Source organism: Capra hircus, chromosome 1, assembly GCF_001704415.2.
Source record: "Capra hircus breed San Clemente chromosome 1, ASM170441v1, whole genome shotgun sequence".
In the NCBI taxonomy this organism is placed as follows: domain Eukaryota; kingdom Metazoa; phylum Chordata; class Mammalia; order Artiodactyla; family Bovidae; genus Capra; species Capra hircus.
In genome coordinates, this window is record NC_030808.1 from 4,815,356 (window position 1) to 4,843,037 (window position 27,682).

General features: G+C 40.7%; 1 protein-coding gene across 7 annotated transcripts in view; it reads left to right on the top strand.

Annotated features, from left to right (window-relative positions):
* The window catches only part of GRIK1 (glutamate ionotropic receptor kainate type subunit 1), a 464,784-nt gene that overhangs the window by 352,945 nt on the left and 84,157 nt on the right, over positions 1–27,682 (top strand). The gene's annotated exons all lie outside the window — the stretch shown is intronic.

Below are 27,682 nucleotides of genomic sequence, written 5' to 3' on the forward strand. Positions count from 1 at the left end.
TCTTGAGATGCCTTCTAGATATGTATTCTTGGATTATCTCTGACCCCAACACACACCTCGGAGTGTGTCTGGATTTGACAAGAGGAAATAAGGTATTTCGGGGCAGGCGAGTCTGACTGAGGATACATATGCTGTGATGCTGTTCTAATGCTTTATGGGATCAGAGATTTACCTCTCAAGTGGAGTATCTTTATTCCTTTCTGCACTGGAGAAGGTTGGGGTGAGACAAAGCCTTAACAGAGAAGAGTGGCAGGGAGCACAGTGCAAGAAAAGAATGCCCAGTCAAGAGGAAAGGAGATATCTAAAGAAAGATACCTACATTGGGCTTTATCTCTGCTGGTCTCTTGAGCACCTACAGGCTCTTCTATCTACTTCTTCTCCGAAGTCTGACCCTAATCCATAAGGGTCAGGACCAGAGAGACAGGAGGTATGAAGGTTAACAGTGTACCCAGGCTCCAAACCAAGATTATTTATAAGGCTGAAACTGAAGTGTGGCAAGCAACAAAGTGCCTTGGACACACGATCTAAGGAGGCACTCACTCTCAAATTTGAATCCTGCACATGCAGGAGACTGAGAAGGAATGCTTCCTTAAATTTTGTGCCCTGGGCACCTTTCTTGCATCACTCTATTCCTGGCAAGGTTATTTGGGTTTAAATTCCAGCTCCACTATCGTGTATGAGCAATATAACCTGGGTAAGTTACTTCGACTCCCTGTGTCTCAGTTTTCTCATCTGTAAAATGGAAATAACACCTTCTCTCTCACATCAGTAATTGTGAGGATAACGAGTGAAGTTAATTCTTAGGAAGAACAGGACAGGGACATAATAAGAATCTGAAATATGAGCTATTCTCTTACCATTGGAAAGGACTGCTCACAACGGTCCTCATCGGTTTTACTGAGGATGATGCCAGGAATTTAAAACTGGCAACAGCAACAACAGCAACAAAGAAATCACAATTGGGCATGAAATGAAATACCCTTTCTGACAGTTACACAAATCTGACATACTGTGCCTAATAGGAAAACATCACACAGCCTCTCGTTTCCCCATAGTGATCATGGTTATGTCCTGAATCGCCATTCAGACCACCTTGATCTGTAACAACAAAACAGCTTGTTTCCTTTTATCTCATTCCAGCGCAAGGAGAGTCATGAGACCACATTACAGTTTGGGATCAAACACTCTGGAGCACCCCCAAGCACCTTTTTTTCTTGTATTTGAGTTGCATACCAAAGTGAAATTACTAAGTCATATTTAGATATGTGTAAAGAAATAATGAGCTCGAAGAGGAGGGACCACATTGAAAGCAAAACAGCATTTTACATTTGTTTACTCCAAAGAATAAATTCCCCATTCTCAGGCTGCACAGCTGGGGTGCAAGGGGAGATGCAGTTGAAAGCTAGAGCTCATGTTTTCTTTTGTCTCCTGAGTCACGATGTCTTCTGCTGCCTTTGCCAGGGTTTAGGCACCTGCAGAGAAGATGGGAAATCAGATAGAGAGTGATGCCCTGGCCTGTTGAAAGACTTGCACTGAGGGCACTTTAAAACAAACTAAAACATGCAAAAGTGAGAACATGCGGATGTTTCTTTCAATGAATACCTAATACAACAAGACTTTGCAGCCATCAGATTTGATCTGTTCTTGTTGTTTAGTCTCTCTGTTTTTGTTGTTGTTGTTAAGACTCTTTGCGACCCCATGGCCTGTAGCCTGCCAGACTCCTCTGCCCACGGGATTTCCTAGGCAAGAATACTAGAGCGGGTTGCCATTCTACAGGAGATCTTCCCAATCTAGGGATTGAACATGTATCTCCTGAATTTGCAGATGGATTCTTTACCATTGAGCCACCAGGGAAGCCCATCAGGTTTGATTAGGAAACATAAGTCCCTTGGTCCTTTCTTTGAGTAACTTACTTTCTAAGCTATTTCCAAAACTGTAATCAGAAATAATGTAAAGAAGCAAGTCAGCAGATTGCATGTATGAGAGAAGATCAAATTCGTCACAGGAGGTAAATTTCTCGAGCAGGAGGTACTTGCAATGTGCACTAACCCCTGACAATCCACACATCGTTTAGAATCAGGAAGCCTTTCAGACAGGTCTCTCAAGCTAAATACCTTTCAGTGTTTCAGGCTGACCAGAAAGAGAGAAAAAATTAAAGAATATTTTAAACATGATAGGGTATGTTATACTGTTATCTCTTTGAGTTTTTGCTAAATGAGTACATATGAGGAGATTATAAATCTCCAACTCAGCAACCAGCAACCAACTCCATTATACAAGTAATATTAACTTAGGTAACACTAGTGGTAAAGAACCCACCTGCCAGTGCAGGAGACATAAGAGATGCGGGTTCAATCCCTGGGTCAGGAAGATGCCCTGGAGGAGGGCATGGCAACCCACTCCAGTGTTTTTGCCTGGAGAATCCCCATGGATGGAGGAGCCTGGCCGGCTACAGTCCATAGGGTTGCAGAGTCAGACACGACTGAAATGACGTAGCACGCAACTTAGTACAGGAGATATCTCTCTGAAATTATAAAATGTGGTTTCTACTGCCTACCAATATAAATGCTATCAGTATACAGCGGAGGAATGGCAGGCTTCATCCACGTTCATTTGAATCCTCACTGTTGAGCAGGATATGCAGGGTCCGTAGTGATCCCTTTGGAACCTCCTGTGCCACCTCTCTCATCTCCTGCTTCCATCCCAGCACTCCCTGAACTCATTGTGACTCCCTGAGCTCGCCATCTGCTCCTCCCAGATTTTCTTGCCTCTGATTGAAGTGCCTCCTCTGGGCCATTCTTTATGACCCAGTTCAAGCACTAGCTCCTGACTATCGCCCCAACTCAAAAATTCAGGCCTCTCTCCTTCATTACAGCTGTTGTTAGACCATCATAGTGGGTTGTATGTCTGTCTCCAAGCTGTGATTTTCTGGTCTCAATTCCCTAGTACTTGCACAATACTGAACATAAAATGAGCACCCAATAAATAGTAGATGAGTGGATAAATGAACGAATGAACATCAAAGTACCCGAAGAACACACACAATCTATGATCAAGTATTATAGTCATTCACCCCTGCATGAATATCATATCCAGACACAATTCAATAAGACAGAAATGAGAGCCGGGACTAGTCTCATCTACTGAGGTCATAGGTCCTAGTGGAAGAGTGAGTCAGGGGTCTTATGAAGAGACCAGGACATCACTTTGCTGACAAAGGTCCATATAGTCAAACCTATGGTTTTGACATTAAGCATCTACATATGTGAGAGTTAGACCATAAAGGAGGGTGTTGTTCATTCCCTCAATCGTGTCCGGTTCTTTGTGACCCCATGGACTGCAGCACACCCGTCTTCCCTGTCCTTCACCATCTCCTGGAACTTGCTCAAACTCGTGTCCGTTGAGTCGGTGATGCCATCGAACCATCTCATCCTCTGTCGTCCCCTTCTCCTCCCACCTTCAATCTTTCCCAGCAATAGAGTCTTTCCTAATGAGTCAGCTCTTCACATCAGGTGGCCAAAGTATTGGAGCTTTAGCTTTAGCATCAGTCCTTCCAATGAATATTCAGGACTGATTTCCTTTAGGATTGACTGATTTGATCTCCTTGCTTTCCAAGAGACTCTTAAGAGTCTTCCCCAATGCCACAGTTCAAAAGCATCAATTCTACAGTGCTCAGTTTTCTTTATAGTCCGAATCTCACATCCAGACATGACTACTGGAAAAACCATAGCTTTGACTAGATGGATGTCTGCTGGCAAAGTAATGTCTTTACTTTTTAATATGCTGTCTAGATTGGTCATAGCTTTTCTTCCATGGAGCAAGCGTCTTTTAATTTCATAGCTGCAGTCACCATCTGCAGTGATTTTGGAGCCAAAGAAAATAGTCTCTCACTGTTTCCATTGTTTCCCCATCTATTTGCCATGAAGTGATGGGACCAGATGCCATGATCTTCATCTTTTGAATGCTGACTTTTAAGTTTTAACATCAAAACTACTCTCCTCTTTCACCTTCATCAAGAGGCTCTTTTTAGTTCCTCTTCACTTTCTATCATAAGAGTGGTGTTATCTGAATATTTGAGATTATTGATATTTCTCCCAGAAATCTTGATTCCAGCTTGTGTTTCATGCAGCCTGCCATTTTGAATGATGTACTCTGCATATAAGTTCAATAAGCAAGATGACAATATATAGCATTGACATACTCTTTTCTCAGTTTGGAACCAGTTCGTTGTTCCATGTCCGATTGTAACTGTTGATTCTTAACCTGCATACAGATTTCTCAGAAGGCAGGTAGGTGGTCTGGTATTCCTATCTCTTAAATAATTTTCCACAGTTTGCTGTGATCCACACAGTCAAAGACTTTAGAGTAGTCAATGAAGCAGAAGTAGATGTTTTTCTGGAATTCTCTTGCTTCTTCTATAATCCAACACATGTTGGCAATTTGATCTCTGGTTCCTCTGCCTTTTCTAAATCCAGCTTGAACATCTGGAAGTTCTTAGTTCATATATTGTTGAAGTCTAGCTTGGAGAATTTTGAGCATTACTTTGCTAGCATATGAAATGAGTACAATATTGCATAGGAACCTGAAATGTTAAGTCCATGAATCAAGGCAAATTGAAAGTGGTCAAACGGGAGATGGCAAGAGTGATCATTGGCATTTTAGGGATCAGTGAACTAAAATGGACAGGAAGGGACAAATTTAATTCTGATGACCATTATATCTACTACTGTGGGTAAGAATCCCTTAAAAGAAATGGAGTAGCCCTCATAGTCAGCAGAAAATTCCAAAATGCAGTACTTAGGTGCAGTCTCAAAAATGACAGAATGATCTCTGTTCATTTCCAAGGCAAGCCATTCAATATCATAGTAATCCAAGTCTATGCCCCAACCACTAATGCTGAAGAAGCTGAAGTTGTACAGTTCTATGCAGACATACATGACCTTCTAGAACAAACACCAAAAAAAAAAAAAAGATGTCCTTTTCTTCATAGAGGGCAGGAATTCAAAAGTAGGAAGTCAAGAGATAAGTAACAGGCAAATTTGGGCTTGGAGTACAACGTGAAGCAGGGCAAAGGCTAACAGAATTTTGCCAAAAGAATGCACTGGTCATAGCAAACATGGACATCACCTGAAGGTCAATATCAAAATAAGATTGATTATATTCTTTGCAGCTGAAGATGGAGAAAATCTATACAGTCAGCAAAAACAAGACTGAGTGCTGACTGTGGTTCAGATCATGAATTCCTTATTGCAAAGAAGACAGAGTGCCAAAGAAATGATGCTTTCGAACTGTGGTGCTGCAGAAGACTCTTGAGAGTCCCTTGGTTTGCAAGGAGATCAAACCAGTCAATCCTAAAGGAAGTCAGTCCTGAATATTCATTAGAAGGACTGATCTGAAGCTGAAGCTCCAATACTTTGGCCATCTGATGCAAAGAACTGACTCATTGGAAAAGACCCTAATGTGGGGAAAGATGGAGGGCAGGAGAAGGGGATGACAGAGGATGAGATGGTTGGATGGCATCACCGACTCAATGGACAAGAGTATGAGGAAACACCAAGAGATAGTGAAGGACAGGGAAGCCTGGTGTGCTGCTGTTTAAGGGGTCACAAAGTGTTGGACACAACTGAGCTACTAAAAAACAAAATATCGTGAACTGGGAAGGTAGACCCTGTGATTTAATCAGTTTGTTTTCTGTGTAAACTTACCCACTTAGCCTCTTTTTTCTCAATTCCTTCTTCTACAAATTGAGGATAAAAATATCCACTTTGTATGTCTGTAAATATTGCATTTAATATATGGACAGCAGAGAAAAATATCTGCCCTACAGTGGTTGCTCAAAAAGGGTGTGAGTGAAAGTCACTCACTCATGTCTGACTCTTTGTGACCCCATGGACTATACAGTCCATGGAATTCTCCAGGCCAGAATACTGGAGTGGGTAGCCTTTCCCTTCTCCTGGGGATCTTCCCAACCCAGGGATCAAACCCAGGTCTCCCACATTGCAGGCAGATTAAAATGAAGATCCTTGTCAAAAATGTATATCATATAAAGTGGTTGTCAGACAGAAATGAGGCAACACATATAAAACCTTAAGTATATTGCCTAGCATATGTAAGGACCTCAGTCTTGCTTTTGATATTTGGCATCATCACTGCTATTACTGAGTCAAGATGATACTTGGCATCATCACTGCTATTACTGAGTCAAGATGAAGCAGCAGTGCTTGTAAAAAGGAAGACAGGACCTGGCACAGGAATATCAGGAGTTCAGTGAAGACTGGCATGCAGACACAGAGGCCAAATGCAGTGATGCCAGGGAACGAGGGAGCTTTCCATCATAAAACACACGTGATTGTTCCAGTGGGACCCAAAGACATTATTAGGTAACAATCAGGAGTGCTGAGCTAACAGAAAAGCCTGGCAAATCACATCTCAGGTCAATCTAGGAAATTATAGCTGAATGTGGCAGGTGAGGAAACTGAAACTCTCCTGCCTGTGGCAAGAGCTACTATGGACCCAGAATAAGTGCTAGCTGGCCATGGGGAAATCAGTGGGAACAGCTGTAGAGCTGTAACCATGTCAAAACATCTGGAAGATGAGAGTCTATAGTCACAGGTGCAGGAAAGGGGAATAAACTGTGCACAGAGCAAAGTGAATCAGATTAAATCAGTGGTTCTTAGCTATTTTATGTGTTATGGACCCTGTATCAAAACTGATTTAAATCACAGATCATTATTTGCACAGAAGATATACAAATATGCTTACAATCTCAAGGACCTTATATGCATGCTGAGCTCTTTGAAATTCATATTATACAATGAATTACCACCTCATACCAATCAGAATGGCCATTATTAAAAAGTCTACAAATATCAAATGCTGGAGGGGGTATGGAGAAAAAGAAACCTCCTACACTGTTGGTACAAATGTAAATTGGTGCAGTTCAGTTTAGTTCAATTCAGTGGCTCTGTCATGTCCAACTCTTTGGGACCGCAAGGACTGCAGCACACCAGGGCTCCCTGTCAATCATCAACTCCTGGAGTTTACTCAAACTCACGTTCATTGAGTTGGTGATGCCTTCCAACCATCTTATCCTCTGTCATCCCCTTCTTCTCCTGCCTTCAATCTTTCCCAGCATCAGGGTCTTTTCAAATTAATCAGTTCTTCCCATCAGGTAGCCAAAGGATTGGAGTTTCAGCTTCAGCATCAGTCTTTCCTATGAATATTCAGGATGATTTCCTTTAGGATGGACTGGTTGGATCTCCTTGCAGTCCAAGGGACTCTCAAGAGTCTTCTCCAACACCACAGTTAAAAAGCATCAATTCTTTGGCACTCAGCTTTCTTCACAGTCCAACCCTCACATCCATACATGACTACTGGAGAAACCATAGCTTTGATAGATGGACCTTTATGTTCATAGCAGCATTGTTTATGATAGCTTAGACTTGTATGCAGGTCAGGAAGCAACAGTTAGAACTGGACATGGAACAAAAGACTGGTTCCAAACAGGAAAAGGAGTACGTCAAGGCTGTATATTGTCACCCTGCTTATTTAACTTACATGCAGAGTACATCATGAGAAACGCTGGACTGGAAGAAACACAAGCTGGAATCAAGATTGCTGGGAGAAATATCAATAACCTCAGATATGCAGATGACACCACCCTTATGGCAGAAAGTGACGAGGAACTAAAAAGCCTCTTGATGAAAGTGAAAGTAGAGAGTGAAAAAGTTGGCTTAAAGCTCAACATTCAGAAAACTAAGATCATGGCATCTGATCCCATCACTTCATGGGAAATAGATGGGGAAACAATGGAAACAGTGTTAGACTTTATTTTTGGGGGCTCCCAAATCACTGCAGATGGTGATTGCAGCCATGAAATTAAAAGACGCTTACTCCTTGGAAGGAAAGTTATGACCAACCTAGATAGCATATTCAAAAGCAGAGACATTACTTTGCCGACTAAGGTCCATCTAGCCAAGGCTATGGTTTTTCCAGTGGTCATGTATGGATGTGAGAGTTGGACTGTGAAGAAAGCTGAGGCCAAAGAATTGGTGCTTTTGAACTGTGGTGTTGGAGAAGACTCTTGAGAGTCCCTTGGACTTCAAGGACATCCAACCAGTCCATTCTGAAGGAGATCAGCCCTGGGTGTTCTTTGGAAGGAATGATGCTAAAGCTGAAACTCCAGTACTTTGGCCACCTCATCTGAAGAGTTGACTCATTGGAAAAGACTCTGATGCTGGGAGGGATTGGGGGCAGGAGGAGAAGGGGACAACAGAGGATGAGATGGCTGGATGGCATCACTGACTCGATGGATGTGAGTCTGAGTGAACTCCGGGAGTTGGTGATGGACAGGGAGGCCTGGCGTGCTGCGATTCATGGGGTCGCAAAGAGTCGGACACGACTGAGCGACTGAACTTTACTGAACTGAACCGAGACGTGAGAGCAGCCTGAATGTCCATCAACAGCTGAATGGATAAAGAAAATGTGGCATCTATATACATACATACGTGTATGTGTGTGTGTGTGTGTGTGTGTGTGTGTGTGTGTGCACGCATGCACGTGTGCCAAGTTGCTTCAGTAATGGCTGACTCTTTGTGACCCTATGGACTATAGCCCTGCCAGGCACCTATGTCCATGGAATTCCCTAGACAAGAGTGGGTTGCCATGCCCTGCTTCAGGGAATCTTCCCAACCCAGGGATCAAACATTTCCTATGTCTCCTGCATTATCAGGTGGGTTCTTTACCATTAACATCAGCTGAGAAACCCTGTGGAATATTGTTGTTGCTGTTTACTCACTAAATTGTGTCTGCCTCTTTTATGACACTATTTTGTGTCTGACTGTTTAGAGGAGCCTGGTGTGCTATATATAGTCCATGGGATTTCCCAGACAAGAATACTGGAATGGGATGCCATTTCCTTCTCCAGGGGATCTTCTTGACCCAGGAATCAAACCTGCATCTCCTGCTTGGCAGACAGGTCTTTTACCACCAAGCCAACTGGGAAGCACATACAATGAAATATTATTAAACCATAAGGAATGAAATAATGCCATTTGCAACTTGGTTGGATCTAGAGATTATCATTCTAAGTGAACTCAGAAAGAGAAAGACAAACACTGTATGATAGCACTTATGTGTGAAATCTAAAATAAGATACAAATAAATATATCTGTGAAACAGACTGACAGTTATAGAGAACAGAGGTGTGGTTACCAAGGGGAAAATGGAAGGACAGGGAGGTTGGGATTAGCAGATGCAAATTATTATATATGGGGTGGATAAGCAGCGAAGTCCTACTTTATAGCACAGGGAACTATGTTCAGTATCCTACGGTAAACCTGATAGAAACTAATATGAAAAGAAGTGTATATGTATAACTGAGTCACTTTACTGTACAGCAGAAATGAACACAACATTGTAAGTCAACTATACTTCAGCAAAAAAGAAAAAAAGAGTGTCTTAACTGGATATTTTAGGTAAGATTTGGTTGAAAGCATGTTTCAACATGTTGAACAGCAAAAATATAAATGAAACATGAGTTCTGTTAGGCTCAGATGGAGTGAACCCATGTACAAATGGTGAAATATGAGTTTACATAAATATGGAGGGACAACTGGTGGAAATTGCCTGCTGAGAAATTCAAATTGATCAAGCATTGATAAGAAGTTACTGTTCTTGAGATAAAATAGTATTTTAGATAGTTTTTATTTGTAGCCACCTATAGCTTTCATTGAAACAGATAAACCCACGGTAATTGTGGGTTTATAAAGATATCTTGGTTTGGAAGTAATCATCACTCATAAAGAGCTAAAGGGAAAAAAAATGTTCAAGAGAAACAAATGTTTCTTGAGTATAGCCCTAATTTATCTCCAAAATTTAGACCAAAATAAATTTAGGTATAAATTCATTCAGTTGCTTCACTGAATCCACTTGGATGTTCTGCTACCACCCACATATCAACAAACTCCCAAATAAAATCCATCATTTTATCTGTTAAATTTATTATTGCTATAAAAAGTCTAATGTTGGTGAATTATGATATAACCAGTATACTAAACAAATACAACCACTGGGACAACAAAATCAATTTATTTTGTTCCTGCTGCTGCTGAGTCGCTTCAGTCGTGTCCGACTCTGTGCGACCCCAATAGACAGCAGCCCACCAGGCTCCCCCGTCCCCAGGATTCTCCAGGCAAGAACACTGGAGTGGGTTGCCATTTCCCTACTGCCCACTTAAAATTGTTTAGTGAAAATTGGACAGAGACTATGGGGTTTTTTCCTTTACTAAGATACTGCAGATGGTGATTGCAGCCATGAAATTAAAAGATGCTTACTCCTTGGAAGGAAAGTTATGACCAACCTAGATAGCATATTCAAAAGCAGAGACATTACTTTGCCAACAAAGGTCCATCTAGTCAAGGCTATGGTTTTTCCAGTGATCATGTATGGATGTGAGAGTTGGACTGTGAAGAAAGCTGAGGCCAAAGAATTGATGCTTTTGAACTGTGGTGTTGGAAAAGACTCTTGAGAGTCCCTTGGACTACAAGGAGATCCAAAGTCCATCCTAAAGGAGATCAGTCCTGGGTCTTCTTTGGAAGGAATGATGCTAAAGCTGAAACTCCAGTACTTTGGCCGCCTCATGCGAAGAATTGACTCATTGGAAAAGACTCTGATGCTGGGAGGGATTGGGGGCAGGAGAGAAGGGGATGACAGAGGATGAGATGGCTGGATGGCATCACCGACTCGATGGACATGGGTTTGAGTGAACTCCGGAAGCTGGTGATGGACAGGTTGGCCTGGCACGCTGCAGTTCATGGGGTCGCAAAGAGTCGGACACGACTGAGCAACTGAACTGAACTGAACTGAAGATAATGGAAGTCCTAGAGTTTAAGTTTAATTTCAACATAGTAATTAGAATATCTAGTTTAAAACGTTAAGCAAATGCACAACTTGCTGCTGCTAAGTTGCTTCAGTCATGTCCAACTCTGTGCGACCCCATAGACGGAAGCCCTCCCCTGTCCCCAGGATTCTCCAGGCAAGAACACTGGAGTGGGTTTCCATTTCCTTCTCCAATGCATGAAAGTGAAAAGTGAAAGGGAAGTCGCTCAGTCGTGTCCGACTCTTAGCGACCTCATGGGCTGCAGCCTACCAGGCTTCTCCATCCATGGGATTTTCCAGGCAAGAGTACTGCAGTGGGGGTGCCATCACCTTCTCTGACAAAGGCTGCTGCTGCTGCTGCTAAGCCACGTTAGTCGTGTCCGACTCTGTGCGACCCCATAGATGGCAGCCCACCAGGCTCCTCTCCCTGGGATTCTCCAGGCAAGAACACTGGAGTAGGTTGCCATTTAACTGAAGATAATGGAAGTCCTAGAGTTTAAGTTCAATTTCAATATAGTAATTAGAATATCTAGTTTAAAACATTAAGCAAATGCACAACTTGATTTTCCATCAAATTTCTCCTCTCCCTGAGCTCTGGGGAAATGGAGGGATGGTTGGCTCTCTTTCTTCTCCTTCCCCTGATGACTTCCTCGCCACACTCTTAGCTGTTGGACCTCCTTGCGTGTGCCACATTGTGTGCATGCTCAGCCATGTCCAACTCTTTGTGATCCCACAGACTGTAGCCCAGCAGGCTGCTCTGTCCATGGAATTTTCCAGGCGAGTTTGCTGGAGTGGGTTACCATTTCCTTCTCCAAGGGATCTTTCAGACCTAGGGATGAAACCTGGGTCTCCTGCATTGCAGGCAGATTCTTTACCAAGTGAGCCACCAGGGAAGCTCAAAAGAGCCTCTAACTGGGTCCCATATCTTGACTGTCAGCCCTTTTACAGCTGTTTTCCCCATGGAAGCAAAGTGATGTACATGAATGCATAGTAGGTGTTCTAACCTCTAGAAACACCAGCTTGCTTACAGTTTCCTGTGTCTGCCATGCTTTTCTCCTACAGTGAAGACAAATGAGTTTCTCTTTTCTTGACAAAACCCATCTTACAAACCAGTTTTTTGTCATCCTCCTTTCAATCTGAAAAGCACTGCCTCCCATTCTTCACATGGGCTAACACTCTCTCAGAATTAATTTTCCTAGTCCAACAAGCCTCTCCTGAACCTTTGTTTGGGGATGGGTCCTCCAATGGATTTCATAGCTCATGTATGTCTCTGTGTTAGCACTTCACATGCTTCATTCAGACACTGTAAGATCTTTCGCTTGGACAAGGAGAAAGTCAATTTATCTTTATATCCTCACATGGCTGTGTAGTACGTGACAGGCATTGAAAAGATGCTTGTTGAACTGAACCCAGGAAGTTAAAATCTAGTAAACTTTTATTAAATTTCGCTGAGTTGATACTTAATTTTAAACTATATAAATAGTTCCTAATTGATCTAGTCCAAAATAAATTTCCTACGTAAGAGTGAAACACTATTTCATGTGCCGAAGTATATGGGATATCACTGAGTGCTAAAATAAGGGCTGTTTATAAAAATAAAATAAGGGCTGCTTTCTGCCACTGTTTTGCGATGAAAATACAATATATTGATTTATTTTGAAAGAATGAAGATTACAAATTTGAATACATATACAAGATATTCAAGATAAGCTGTTAAAAATCAAAGAGTAAAAGATAAAATTCTCCACTGAGGCACCTATATTTGTTTAGATATTTATTTGGACTTCTACTTAAAGTGTCGATATTGAGTGGTTTTTTTTTTTTTAATGGGATCCTGATGAAAAATTACAGAGTTGGAAAAGAAGACCCTAGAGAAACATAAGCTCTGACATGATTTTCTCCTACTGTGGTTCCAATGAGTAACGCTTCCCATTACTGCATGCCATTTGAGTTTGATTGCCAGGACAAGCTGTCCCTTGGATTAACTAGATGATGTTGGACCTGGCAGCCAACTCAGTCAAATTTCTAAATACTTTTCAGACAAATACCCATTTGTATTTTTCATTCTGCACCTACTGAAAATTACCTACATTCTGACTCCTAGCTAGCACTGTATACATGGAAACCATTTACTCCAGCATCCTTTCACATTTAGGACATTTGGACCTAAAGAAAGACTGAAGTCTTCAGGTCCCTGCTTCAGTTTTCTGTACAAATGGACAGAAAAATTACATCAGTTCCTAAATGTTCAATGTTTGCAATTTTAACCAATTACATGCGTTATCTCATGTATCATTAAGGTGCTAAGAGACCTGCTCCTGAAACATTCAGTCAGTAACTAGGTGAACCAGCACCTGTCAGAAATGCTGAAAGGGGATGTCAGCATAAAATGGGAGGTTCTGCCAAGTTCTCCTTTGCTTATATGATTCTAAATAACATTTTTATTTATGAAATAACATTCAAAGACTCATGTCAATTATCGCTTTCCTTCCATTCAGCTACTAATGTCCTGGTCCTGCCATGTTGACTGAAGAATTTGCTTTCTATACCTCAGTCTATCATGTATGTGTATACATGTGTATACGTGTACATGCACATGTCTGTTTAATTTATTTAAATAAATGTCATTTTATAGAGATATGTGCACATATGTATACATATATGTCTATTATATGAGCATATGTATATACATATATGGTGGTGGTGGTGGTTTAGTCACTAAGTTGTGTCCTACTCTTGCGATCCCGTGGACTGTAGCCTGTCAGGCTCCTCTGTCCATGGGATTTTCCAGGCAAGAATACTGGAGTGGGTTGCCATTTCCTTCTCCAGGGGATCTTCCTGACCCAGGAATCAAACCCGGGTGTCCTGCATTGCAGGCAGATGATTTACCAACTGAGCTATGAGGGAAGCCCCATATACATATATATTTTGTGTGTGTGTATATATATATATATATATATAATGTATATATAGTATGAATATTTTGTGGATATGCCTACATATATTCATGCACATATAGGTTTCATTTAGAAATTTGCTTTACTATCAAAGTAGTTTAAGTTTTGGAATATATCTAAATTATGCATATTTATTGTTTATCCAGTTCATTCACTTTCATTAAAATCTAATATTCCATAATTCATTCATTCAACCTGAGAAGGCAATGGCACCCCACTCCAGTACTCTTTCCTGGAAAATTCCATGGATGGAGGAGCCTGGTGGGCTGCAGTCCATGGGGTCGCTAAGAGTCGGACACGACTGCGTGACTTCACTTTCACTTTTCACTTTCATGCATTGGAGAAGGCAATGGCAACCCACTCCAGTGCTCTTGCCTGGAGAATCCCAGGGATGGCGGAGCCTAGTGGGCTCCCTATGGGGTCTACGGGGTCACATAGAGTCGGACACGACTGAAGCGACTTAGCAGCAGCAGCAGTAGCATTTATTCAACTAATATCTACTAAATACTAAGTATGTGGCAGCCACTTAGACACCATGATTGCCATAGTCAGCAAAAACAGATCCCTTGCTCTCATGCTGTAGTGGGGGAATGAGGCATACTTAAAAGGGGATTTTTACTTCAGATGATGATAAGGACTATCAGAGAAACAAAATTCTGAAGAGGGTAGGGTGTCCTGAGGTCCTCGAATAGAGAAATGGGCATTGCTCTGTTACATGGGGTAGTTAGAAAACACTTCACAGATCATGAGAAACCTGAGTTTCTGAAAGTTTCTGAGTTTCTTTCATAGTCCTGAAAGAAAAGAGGAAGCGGGACATGTAAATATTAAGAGAGCAAAGAATCCAAGCAGAGGAACAACTCATGCATTAAGGGAAAAAAAAAAGTACTGATCAAGAAGATCCTCTGGAGGAGGAAATGACAACCTTCTCCAGTATTCTTGCCTGAAGAATCCCATGGACAGAGGAATCTGGCGGGCTACAGCCCAAAGGGTTGCAAAGAGTCAGACATGACTAAGCAAGCAAATATACTTCAGAGTATTTCTCCGTTTCCCTATGAATGGATATTTTGGCTGCCTACTTTTCTTTTACACATTCAAAAAATGCTGTGGTGGACATCTAAGTAATATGCCATTGTTGTTCAGTCACTCAGTCGTGTCTGGCTTTTATGTGATTTCCATTGACTGTAGCCCACCAAGCTCCTCTGTCCATGCGGTTTTTCAAGCCTTGAATTATTGGAGTGTGTTGCCATTTCCTTCTCCAGGGGATCTTCCTGGACCAGCAATCAAACCTGTATCTCCTACATTGGCAAGTGGATTCTTTATGACTGAGCTACTAGGGATCCTAAGGAATCTTATGCACAAATGCAAGATTTGTTCTAGAACAGCACTGTTCAGTAGAAATACAATGTGAATCACACAGATTTTTCTAGTAGTCACATTAAAAACCAAAACCAAACAGATGCAGTTAATTTTAATAATGCATTTTATTTAACCCAATATATCCAAAATAGTATTACTTCAACATGTAATAAATTGACTGTTTTCATAATAAGTCTTTTAAATTCAGTTTGAATTTTAAGCTTATAGTCCTCAGTTTTTACCAGCCACATTTCAAGTTCTCAATAAGCTTGGTAACTAAATAAGTATGTTTTCTTAACACAATATCCCACCCAATCAGGCTAACTGGGGAAAGGTATGAATCTAACCTATGTGGAATCCAAATTTTTATCTTCATTGACAAAGAGCATGTTGATTAACTACAATAAGTATATACCCAATACAGACAAAATTTAATTAATATGACCAAAGTAATTTAAGACAGACTGATTTGATTTCCAGATTTAATTGATCACATTATCTAGATAATTAGACAAGCACCTTATTCCCACCCACTTCCCACCCACTGAGTCTCAGATTTGTATTTCTGCCATTTAGTTGATTTGCAAGCACAGAAGCCAATTCATCCCATTTTGGAAAACATGCCATCACACAAACCAGTGCCAAAGGAAATTAGTTTATGAGTAAAGAAAAGCTAGGTGCATATTCTAAGATGAAGACTTAGGAAATAAGAAACAGTTTACCTGGAGTTCATGGCAAAGATATAGTTAAAGTCAACAGATTTAAAGTCGGAAATCAAATATTGGCAAGGAAAGCCATTATATTTTTAAATCATGCAGTGATCCATGCAAGCTGTTATTGCAAGATAATGGGTTATAAACAACACACATAATAGTTAAAATAATTATATATTGAACAGATGAGAATATGATAAATGCATCAGTTCAGTTCCTGAAATAGCAGACATACAAAGAAGTTATGTGGTCTAAAGGTTATGTTTATCACTTCTTCCTTTGCTTAATGTTTATCTTCCTCACCATTATTATGTATACTTCAGATTTTGTTTTAAATAGCTTTTCTGAGAACTGGCTTAAAATTGTGCATGACTGGACAGAGATCACATTGCTTAAATGAAGGGTGAATTTCAGATGTTTGTCACTGTATTATACTCCAGGGACCTGAGTAAGACAATAAGTGTACAATTAGTCCATCAAGGCTATATTTGTACAATGGATATAGAGTGGGCCTCCTTTAATTAAAAACAAATGAAATAATACCACAGTGAATAGCATTTGTTAATTCTTTAATTCAGGAGACAGAATCAGGTGCAGACAAGTTTTTGAAATAAATATAATTATTTTTCTGTTCTCTTTTCTCTGCACCATCTCCCCCAAGGTATCTTTATTTCTTGATCTTACTCTTAGCATTTCATGATAAAGTGTTAGCAAAATGAAGGTTCTCTAAATAAATGAATGAATGTATTAATTAAGGAGTCAGTAAATGCTTAAAAGGATCATTTCTCTTCACAGGCCAATTTCTAAACTAGGTAAGCCCTCAAAATTCAAAGAAAAACCTCCTTAGAGTTGAACTGCTATATAAGAGTTGATTTTGGGGGGAGTGCAAATAAACTAAATCTGACTGCACCTCCATTCCCCCAACCCAGGGCATCATGACCTTGAGTAAATCACAAGATTTTACTTCTTTGACCTGCAGGCTGGACAGTCTCCTTGTCCAGCTCTTTCTAGGATGAGAAGAAAGGGAATTGGAGGATGGAGTGGAGCACAAAGATATGCTTCTCCTCTGCGCCGCTTTCTATATGGTGGTACTGGCCTCACAGCCAGGTCCTGCTACCTTCCCTCTGCCTTTCTCCTACTTAAAACTGTGTAACTTTTGGAAGTGCTACTTTATCCAACTATGCTTCCTACCTATATTGTGGATGTCTATCCAATGCAGGCATTGGACCTCAAAGATGAGTAAACCATTTCTTGCCATCAAGGAACTGACAATTAATTGGAGAAAAGGTGGTGGACACAATCAGCATAGTATACAATTATGATGTTTCAAGGCATAATAAATAAATAGTTGACAATATACAATAGCTGAGATAATAGTTAACATAATACAAGACCTAATAATGTATACCAGAGAGGTAGCACAGACCGTAACCATATATATTTTTTAAGACTCACATCTCATAACTCTATGGTTTTCACCCGTTCGATGTGAACAGCATTTGAGAATAAATCCCCTAATGACTGCAACACTTCTGAAATGTGACCAGGCAGCCACTTCAATATGCAGCCTTTGTTTGCAAATACTGCATTGCTAATGGAACCCATTATTCAGGCACTCAAGGGAAAAAGGGAGACTCCTTGCCAAAGGTTAATATTGAAAATGTGCTGGGTGATTCATTTAGTATAATTGATTGATTGTTTTTTCAGAAATCCCAGACTAGAAATCATGTGCTCAACAATGCATAAAAAATTGATAGTGCGAAACATTGATATTAATCAATAAAATTATGAACAAGGTATATGAATCAATTAACAAAACTTAGAGAATTGTCAAACACTATCCCACTAATAAAAACCCTATTGGAGTTACAAATAAAAAGAGAGGTGATGTTTTCCAGTTGTGTTCAGGTCTGTTGAATACTGACACCTACAGCTCATCAGTCTATAGCAGCCATAGTTTAAAACAAAGTTTCTGACAATAATATTTAAATTCAGATTTTTTTTTTTAATGCGGATAACCAGAAGTCAGGAGCACTATTTTCCTTTGTTAGATTTGTGTGTTTGACTTAGCAAGTCAATTGCTTTTCATAACTTTGAAGCCGAATGACTCTTTTTGAAAAGGAAAGCTTAATAATGTTCATTATTTTATATGCGTATCAACTCTCCATTGACTGTCATAATGTGTTAAGGTGATGTGTTTGTAACACATGTATGTATTCACACACAAACACACACAACAGTACACTTGAGTCTTAAAAATCAAGAAACAGTTCAGTGTCAACTTAGTCCTATGATGAGCTATGTGACTTTTGAGCAAATTACACTAACATTTTTTTCTCTGTGAGTTCAAAATTCTATGTCTTTAAAGTGTCCTAAAAATATACGGGAGGTTGATCAATCACTTCTTGACCCTAATAGTCTCATCAACTCCCGAAGTCTCTTCTTCTTTGCCTGATGTCAGACAACCTAGGAACACTGTACAGTGATAGACTCACAACTTAGTGACAGCCCACTGAAGTAAAGTCTACATAAACTTGGTGGTCAGATTCACCCCGTTTACCCATCCAGTTACAAGAGCTATTGGCTCAGCTTACAGTTTGGAGTACTAGGATATAAAGTTTCTCTTCTCTGGTGACAGTGGAAGTGAAAGTCGCTCAGTAGTGTCCGACTCCTTAAGACCCCATGGATTATACAGTCCACGGAATTCTCCAGGCCAGCATACTGGAGTGGGTAGCCTTTCCCTTCTCCAGAGGATCTTCCCAACTCAGGGATCAAACCCAGGTCTCCCACACTGCAGGCAGATTCTTTACCAGCTGAACCACAAAGGAAGCCCAAGAATATTGAAGTGCGTAGCCTATTTCTTCTCCAATGGATCTTCCTGACCCAGGAATCAAACAGAGGTCTCCTGAATCGCAGGCAGATTCTTTACTAACTGAGCTATCAACTGAATAGTTTGATGTACTTTTCTTGTGAGGAACACAGAGATAACTGTGGTCTTGACCATCAAAGTAGAGGAGGACAGCCTTAAATATTTTACAGGTGGACAAAGGCAAGTGATGATATCTTTTAGAATTGAACATCAATAACATTGGTAGCTCTTTGTCCACTCGGATTGCATTAAATTGAAGTTATCAAAAGAAAAAAAAAAAAGACATAATTGGTGACTGGTAAATGGATTCTGATGAGCCAGGGGTCTGTTTAGTGCTCAATGGTAGAGAATCCTCTCATTTAACTGCCTACCTAAAGGGCAGGAGGGATGTAGGGTTCATCCTTCCAGGTGCCAAAGGCTGACTGTCCTCAGAGAGTTCATACGCTGATCAGAAAAAGGAACTAACGTCAAAGCTTAGTGTTGGTTTAAGGTGCAGATCTTTCTCTGTTACCCTAAAGTGTTAGCGTTCAGAGGCCTCGCAGGGAAATAGTAACTATTGGACAAGAATGATTAGGAAATGCATGCTTTGAGAGTTTTATATCTATTTGCTTCCTTGATCCTCACAACAACCCAATGAATGTTATTTTCATTTTACATGAAGAAACGGAGCCTTAGCAAGGTTGAATAATTGTCCAGAGTTTACAAGGTGGATATACTATGCTCAGTCATGTCCAGTTCTCTGTCACCCTATGGACTGCAGCCCGCAGACTCCTGAGTCCATGGGATTTTCCAGGCAAGAATGCTGGAGTGGGTTGCCATTTCCTCCTCCAGGGCAATCTTCCCAACCCAGAGATCAAACCTGTGTCTCCTACATTGCAGGCAGATTCTTTATCTCTGAGCCACTGGGGAAGCCTACTAAATGGAACTTCATCCATTCAGCTAGAACAATATCAAGTCAATGGTCTCGGCCTCTATATGCACTGCCTCTCTAAGATTTCAGAATTTGAGGATGCTTAAATAGAGCCTTAGTCTCTATCTCGTGGTATCTAACTAGCATCAGTTCAGTTCAGTTCAGTCGCTCAGTCGTGTCCAGCTGTTTGTGACCCCACGAATCGCAGCACGCCAGGCCTCCCTGTCCATCACCAACTCCCAGAGTTCACTCAGACTCACGTCCATCAAGTCAGCGATGCCATCCAGCCATCTCATCCTACCCTCCCCCAAACATGTGACTACACTTTATTCATGTCTATGCTTTTATTTACTTTTGAAATATCTCAAATAATCCTGTGGAATTCAAAGCATCAGCAAAGCTCTTCAGAATCCTCTGCAGTGTAGTTGTGCTTCCGCCCCAGGAGAGCCCGAGAAGGCACTGATGCCAATGGCCAAGAGTATTGCTCTGCCCTGAAGAATATGATCAGCGTTTTTACTGCATCTGGCTCCCTTTGACCAGTGATGATTCAGACTTCTTTGATGCAAAATACGACTGTGTCCACTATGGTTCTCATTACTCTCGTTTGCATTTAAAGAATAGTAAAAAAAAAAAAAAAAAAGGAAAGCCTTAGGCTGAAAACGCAGTAACTCATAGCTTCTCTGAAAGTTGAGTGATGCAGCGCCTTGACCCCTCTGGCAGACTTGTTTTATATGATACTTCCTAAACGGCATCATTGAACGGTAGGATGTTCAAGGTTAACGGAAATGTGGCAAATTGCCCAATTCCCTCACACTGCAGCTGGGGAAACTGAGATACAGGAGTAGGCACAGCAGTCTCCGAGCATCAAAAACACATCAGCAAGAACGTTTTGGATGCTCATGCACTGGCTCTATATTGTCCCTTGGATACCATGCTAATACACTGGGTCATCTTCTCAGCCAAGTGCTGTATTTGGAGTCAGAAATTAAGGGTCTGAATCCTTAGCAGCTCTGTGAACCTCACACCCTCATCTCATAAGGCAAGGCTAATGGTTTTTACTTCACACAGTTGTAAGAATGAAAGGAAATAGCAATTGTAAAAATGTCTCGTGTATCTGACATGAGATGGAGAGAGTGTTTCCCAAAGATGAGATATTTTCTAGCAATGTCTGTATGCTGATTGGAAGGACCTAGTCAGACAGGAACAAGCTGATAATGAAAGAGAGAGAGAGAGAAACTGCTGGAACAATTTTATTGTGTAGGCGAGAGGCGAGAAAGTCTGGCGCACATGTACATATGAGCACAGAGAGCTCATTTGTAGCTGCGGGAGGGAGAGCAGAGAATACAGGAGTAGATGCTCACAGGTCAGGGAACATGGTGCTGGTAACGTAGCACTTACGCTTGTTCTGTAAGGAAAAAAAGCAAGACCATCAGCTCAGAGTTAAGGTGAACAGTTACAACAATGAAAGAAGTGGATGTCCGCCTCATCACCTGTGTTTGAAAATTCTTCCAGAGTAGAGCCATTTAATAAAAGACTAAACACTAATATGTACCATTTATCAAGATTGCTCTGAAAAAAAAATGATTGCTCTGAAACATATACTTTATAATCAGTATTGAGAAAGACGTGCTAAGGGCTAGGAGCTCTGACCAGAACTGTCTCCATAAACAAGTGAGAGCTGGTCCCTGACTTCAATAAAAGCAGAAAAGCAGATTCCAATATAATTATAGACATGAAAACAAAGACATGCCTTAGTCTGGGCTGAGTTACAGGTTGAAGGCGTCTTCAATGTACAGAGAGGGTCACAGGGTAGCACTGTGAGTTGCTTTAAAAGCTTTCTCAGAGAAAATGAATGTTGGCCTCAGCTTTAGAGAATGAGTTGGACTGTGGCAGTCGGCATGGTGGGGAAGGGCATTCTGATTCCGTATAATTGTAGATTTGCTGGTGGCTGAGAGTGAATTACGGTAGGAGGTCGAATAGTAAATGATGAGCAGAGGCCAGTTCATGAAAGTACCTTCTATGCTGTGCTAATGATTCTGAGCAATTCTGTAAACTAGAGGTTCTCTAGCTTCCCAGGTGACTCAATGAGTAAAAATCGGCCTGCAGTGCAGAAGACACAAGAGACACGGGTTCGATCCCTGGGTTGGGAAGATTCCCTGGAGGATGGCACGGCAACCCACTCCAGTATTCTTGCCTGGAGAATCCCATGGACTGAGGAGCTGGCAGACTAGAGTCCATGGGGTCCCAAAGAGTCGGACACAACTTAAGCAACTTAGCACACACAGCACTCACAGTACGCACCAAAATCACCCAGTGAAGTTGCCAAAAGCACAATTACTTCCCACATTCAAACTCCAGAGACTTGGGTAATTCTTATGCCAGCTTGAGAAAGTTGCCATTTGAGCTATTAAGATGGCATTGAACTGCACGGCCCTCCCTCTGTCCCTCGGATCTTGCATAAGTCACCCCTAACCAATGACACGAGGTATATTCACGCTTTTTATATGGGACCTTTATTCAGAAGTAAATTTTCATCAGTGTTCACAGTAGGGAAGAGACTAAAAGACACATTAGTAGACCAAAGTCAAAATAAGCGTGGCCTCTTACCCTCCAGTTGTCAGATCTAAGTGAAGATCTAACAAAGCAACACAAAACAGCCATGAACTCCTGCGGAGGAAGAGGAAGTAGGAGAAAGGAAAGAAGCAAGGCCTAGATCCAACCTTTCTTTTCCCCCTAATTTTCGGAACAGCAGGAGAGATGGGGATATGAGGAAAGCAAAGCCATGGGTGCTGCAGAGGAGGAGGGCAAGTCCTGTTCAACATCTTTTCACCTTTCCTCCCGGGTCCCATCTGGGCCAAACAGCAAGTTCAGCCCACGGCCAGGCTTTAGTTGTTTAATTTCAGCATTACTGAAATTACAAACCAGTGATTTCAATGTCAAGCTAATTGTCACTGGAAAATAATGTGTGAATACTGACTCCCTTGGTGTGCAGCCTACGAAAGAACACTCGGCGAAAAGGGTGCCAGAGTTCATTGTTGGCTTTTATGTACACTGATGAGCCTAAGGTCTGCCTTGGAAAGTCAGGTTTTGACACTAATAACTGAAGCTGACCTTTTGGGTATAAATGTTAGAGGTTTTTTTTTTTTGTTTTTGCTTTTGTTTTTAACTCATTCCTTCCTTTCACTGATTCCATGGTAAATACAGCTTAAAAGTTTATGTGGCATGATAAATAACAGTAAAGGCAATGCCTTTTCAGAGAAACTCTTAAAAAAAACATTAATTCTAAATATCTTATACCCTTTTAAAGTAAATATTCTCAACCAAAGTCTGACAGGCTGGTAACACATCATCTCATTACCCAAAGAATCTAGACTTACTCAAATAATCTGGTCATGATTTATGACCAAAAAATAAAAGAATCAACTCATGGAGTGACAGTATTTGTGATTAAAATTCTGAGGCAAGGAACTGAAAAATAAACTTTTTTTTTTTTCCTGAGTCAATATATGTGATGAGTGTGGTCACTGTCAAATATTTTAAAAGACAATTCCAACAATTGCAAGGTATTACTTTTAAAGAAATAACAAGATTTGTAAATGTGGCAAATTGTTGACCTAAATTTGAACTTCAAGGAAGTTTGCCTGTTGAAAAATTACACATTTTCTTTTCATCTTGCTACTATTAGAAATAGAAATAGAATGTCTTTGCACAAAGCCGCACATCCAGCCAAGAACTGTAATTACCCTTGCAGCTCTCACATTTTATCAGTAAGATTTGACAACAAAACATTTTGAAAATAAAGACAATAAATGAAAGTCTCCCTGTGAAAGGTTACCTGAGCATTAGACAATTATTCCAACATATGTCTAGCTTGTTACAATTCATACCTCAGCCTTTTGTGAATAATATGTTGATGATTACATAGGGTCGAACTTACCAACTAATTTGTGCAACTTTTTTTGTTCATTCTATTTTTGCTATCTCTGAGATGAATTTTTAAACTAATTTTTAAACTAGCTTATGAAAAACTCAAGTCCAGCAATTTTGACTTTTGACTGTTGATGAGATTACTGATTATCAGTGAAATAAATGTATCTTAATCATTTTTTAAGCTGACCTTATAAATTGAGGAAGAAAAAGGAAGGAGAAGCAAAGGAAGACAGAAAAAAAAAAAAAGTAAGAACAGTCTTTGAAATGAGACAACTTGATTAAGCTTGGATTCCCCACTAACAGCTAACCTTGACCTAGCTGAGACTCAGTTTCCTGTGGATAACAAAGGAGATAAAACTTGATTAAAGGAGATGATATAAACTCATAGGCAATCATTATGCTAATTCCAACCCTCCTACGCACTCTCTGACCTAATGGAAAGTTTCCATATTATCTTGAAGGTACTATCATCTTTAACATGAATGGCCAACTAAATGGCAGTGATCTTTCTGATTTTAAATATAATGTTAGCAAATTACAGATTAACACAAGTTACAGGAAACTTTCACTGCCCTAGAAGCACAATCTAAGATGGGGACATGTCAGCAATGGAGTGAGGAAAGGTGATCAAACAAGGAGGTAAACACTTGGCTTTGTCCTAACTTCTATGTCTTTCCCAAGAACATTGCCCATTTCTGATCACAGCTGAGGATCTGGATCATGCTGTAAGGTTCCTGTGTTACAGCATTTTCTGATCCAAGGAAAACTGCTGGCAACCTTCTAGCCTCAGTGTAAAGCAAAAGTAAGATTTACGTTCAGAAAAGGCTAGACAATCCCCAAAAGAATGAAAACAGGTGATGCTGTCTCTGGAGCCAAGTCTGATAGAGTGCTTGCCCTCAAAGGCTAGAGCGTGTCCTCTATTTCAAGAGAGTTTAAAGAAGGGCCATGATAGAAGCAAGTCATCTCTTTCAACAAACTGCTTGATTGGGTTCCAATTCCAATTTTATTCTTCCCTTATAACACTTTTACTTCAATGCCCTCGTCCCATTAAAACTGCTGTAACCCTTGCACGAGATCACCTAATGATTTGCTACAAGAGAAATTCCAACTCAGAACTGAAGTACCTGCTACATTTCAAACGTCCAGCACTTGAAAACTACAGAGCTGATGCTTGCTTTTACCTGCTGAACTATCCAGTATTACTGGGGCTCCTATCCACATCCAAGCTAGCATGTTTGCAGGTGAACACATCCTAAATGAATTGGCAAATAACTTCATAACATACATGCATTCTACATAATTCATTCATAATTCAACATTTGTCTCTCTAAGATTTACTTTACAGACAGCATAGCATCTCTAGAGACAGGGATTGAATTCAATCCTTGCACTTAATGGAAATCTCTGAGGGATGAAAGGAGTCAGATCACCTCTGGTCACCCTTTGATGCTTAGATATGAAAATGCTTTTCCTGACATCATTTCTGCAAGGCAGATTTTTGTATTCCCATTTGACAAATGATAAAAGTGAAATTCAGCTGGTTTGATCAACTTGAAAAGTGAAAGTGTTACTTGCTCAGTCATATCTGACTCTTTGTGACCCCACGGACTGTAGCCCTCCAGGCTCGTCCATCCATGGGATTTTCCAGGCAAGGATACTGGAGTGGGTTGCCATTTTCCTTTTCCACTTGATCAACTGACAAAATGTAGGAAAGAGTTGACTCTGGGGTTCTGTGAGGCCAAAATCTAGGCTGCTTGTTTTACATCAAAACTGCCTCCATTAAAGAAATTTCCATTCAGTATGTTTAACTGACAGACTTGCAAACAATAAGAACATGTAAGTCTTATGGAGCACTGATACACTGCCTTCAACAAATCAATAGTAAAAGAAGAGAGGAAGACAAGTAAGCGATCAACCCAATCCAATGCACACTTTCAGAGTGAAAATCACAAAGCACTATATGGAAACTGTGGGCTTCCTGGTGGCTCAGTGGTAAAGAATCCACTTGCCAAGCAGGAGAGGCAGATTTGATCCCTGCTCAGGAAGATCCCCTGGAGAAGGAAATGGCAACCCAGTCCAGTATCCTTGCCTGGGAAATCCCATGGATGGAGGAGACTGGAGGGTTACAGTCCATCGGTTCATAAAGAGTTGGACCTGACTTGGTGACTAAATGACAACAACAAATGGGGAAGCTTTGGAAGAATTCCTGACCCAGTCTTTGAGGTTTAGGGCTTCTTGAAGGAAGGAACTTAAAACCTAAAATCTAAAGGGCAATTAGAGATTATCAAGATGACACTGGGGTACTAGGTTACCCCAAGCATCCCAAACAGGATAAACAATCCACTGAAATGGAGAGGTTAATAAATATAGGCAGAATTCATAGTACAATGAAAAGGAATGAAAATGCAAATGATCATGAAACAATAAAGAAGGAACAGATTTTGAATAAACATACAAAAACAAATAAGCCACTGTAAATTCTCAAACATTAGGCTATGCAAAACCAACCTCAAAGGGTCCTTTAAAGGCACGTTGGCTTGAATTACAAGGATACAGGAAAAAATACAGCCGTCTTCTGTATCCACGAGGCATGAGTTCCAGGACCTTTGTGGACACCAAAATATGTGTATCATCCAGTCCTTTATAGTAAATGGTGTTGTGTTGTTGTTCAGTCCCTAAACCATGTTCAACTCTTTGCTATCCCATGGACTACAGCATACCAGACTCCTCTGTTCTTCACTATCTCCCAAAGCTTGCTCAAATTCGAGTCCAATGGGTCAGTGATGCTATCATCTCTGAGAGGATGAGATCTAATTATCTCATCCTCTGCTGACCTCTTCTCCTTTTTGCTTTCAACCTTTCCCAGCATCAGGGTCTTTTCCAATGAATCAGCTCTTTGCATCTGGTGGTCAAAGTATTGGAGCTTCAGCTTCAGCATCAGTTCTTCCAATAATATTCAGGGTTGATTTCCTTTAGGATGGACAGGTTTGATCTCCTTTCAATGGTGTTGCTGTTCAGTTGCTCAGTCATGTCCCACTCTTTGCAACCCCATGGACTGCAGCTTCCAGGCTTCCCTGTCTTTCACCATCTCCTGGAGCTTGCTCAAACTCACATTCATTGAGTCAGTGATGCCATCCAACCATCTCATCCTCTGTCATCCCCTTCTCCTCCTGCCCTCAATCTTTCCCTGCATCAGGGTCTTTTCCAATGAGTCATCTCTCATATCAGGTGGCCAAGGTATTGGAGCTTCAGCTTTAGCATCAGTCCTTCCAATGAATATTCAGGACCGATTTCCTGAATTTCCCGTAGGATTAACTGGTTTGATCTCCTTGCTTTCCAAGGGACTCTCAAGAATCTTCTCTAACCCATAGTTCAAAGGCATCAGTCCTCTGGTGCTCAGCCTTCTTTAGGGTACAACTCGCACATCTATATGTGACTACTGGAAAAAGCATAGCTTTGACTAGACAGACTGTTGTTGGCAAAATAATGTCTCTGTTTTTTAATATGCTGTCTAGGTTTGTCATAGTTTTTCTTCCAAGGAACAAACGTCTTTTAATTTCATGGCTGCAGTCACCATCTGCAGTGACTTTGGAGCCCAAGAAAATAAAGTCTGTCACTGTGTAGTGAATGGTGCAGCATTTGCATATAACCTGTGCACATCCTGGTGTATAATTTAAATCGTCTCTCGGTTATTTAAAGTACCTAATACTAAGTAAATGCTATGTAATTTATTGTAAATACAACGTAGACGCTATGTAAAAAGTTGTCATTAAGCGGCAAATTCAAGTTTTGCTTTTTGGAACTTTTGGAATTTTTCCCGATACATTTGATCCACAGTTGGTTGAATCTGCAGATGTAGAACCCGTGGATATGTGGATCTGATGCCACACTTCAAGTCTTTGCCAATATGCATTTTCTTTTAATGCTAAGCAAAATACTGATGGCAGATGTGACATGATCGTGTATTCCCAACGCTCACCGAATTTACATTAAATGGAAATTAGCAGCCTGTCTTAGTAATTGGAGCGTGACCTCTTTGCAAGCAGCTTTTCTCAACAGGCCTGTCCAG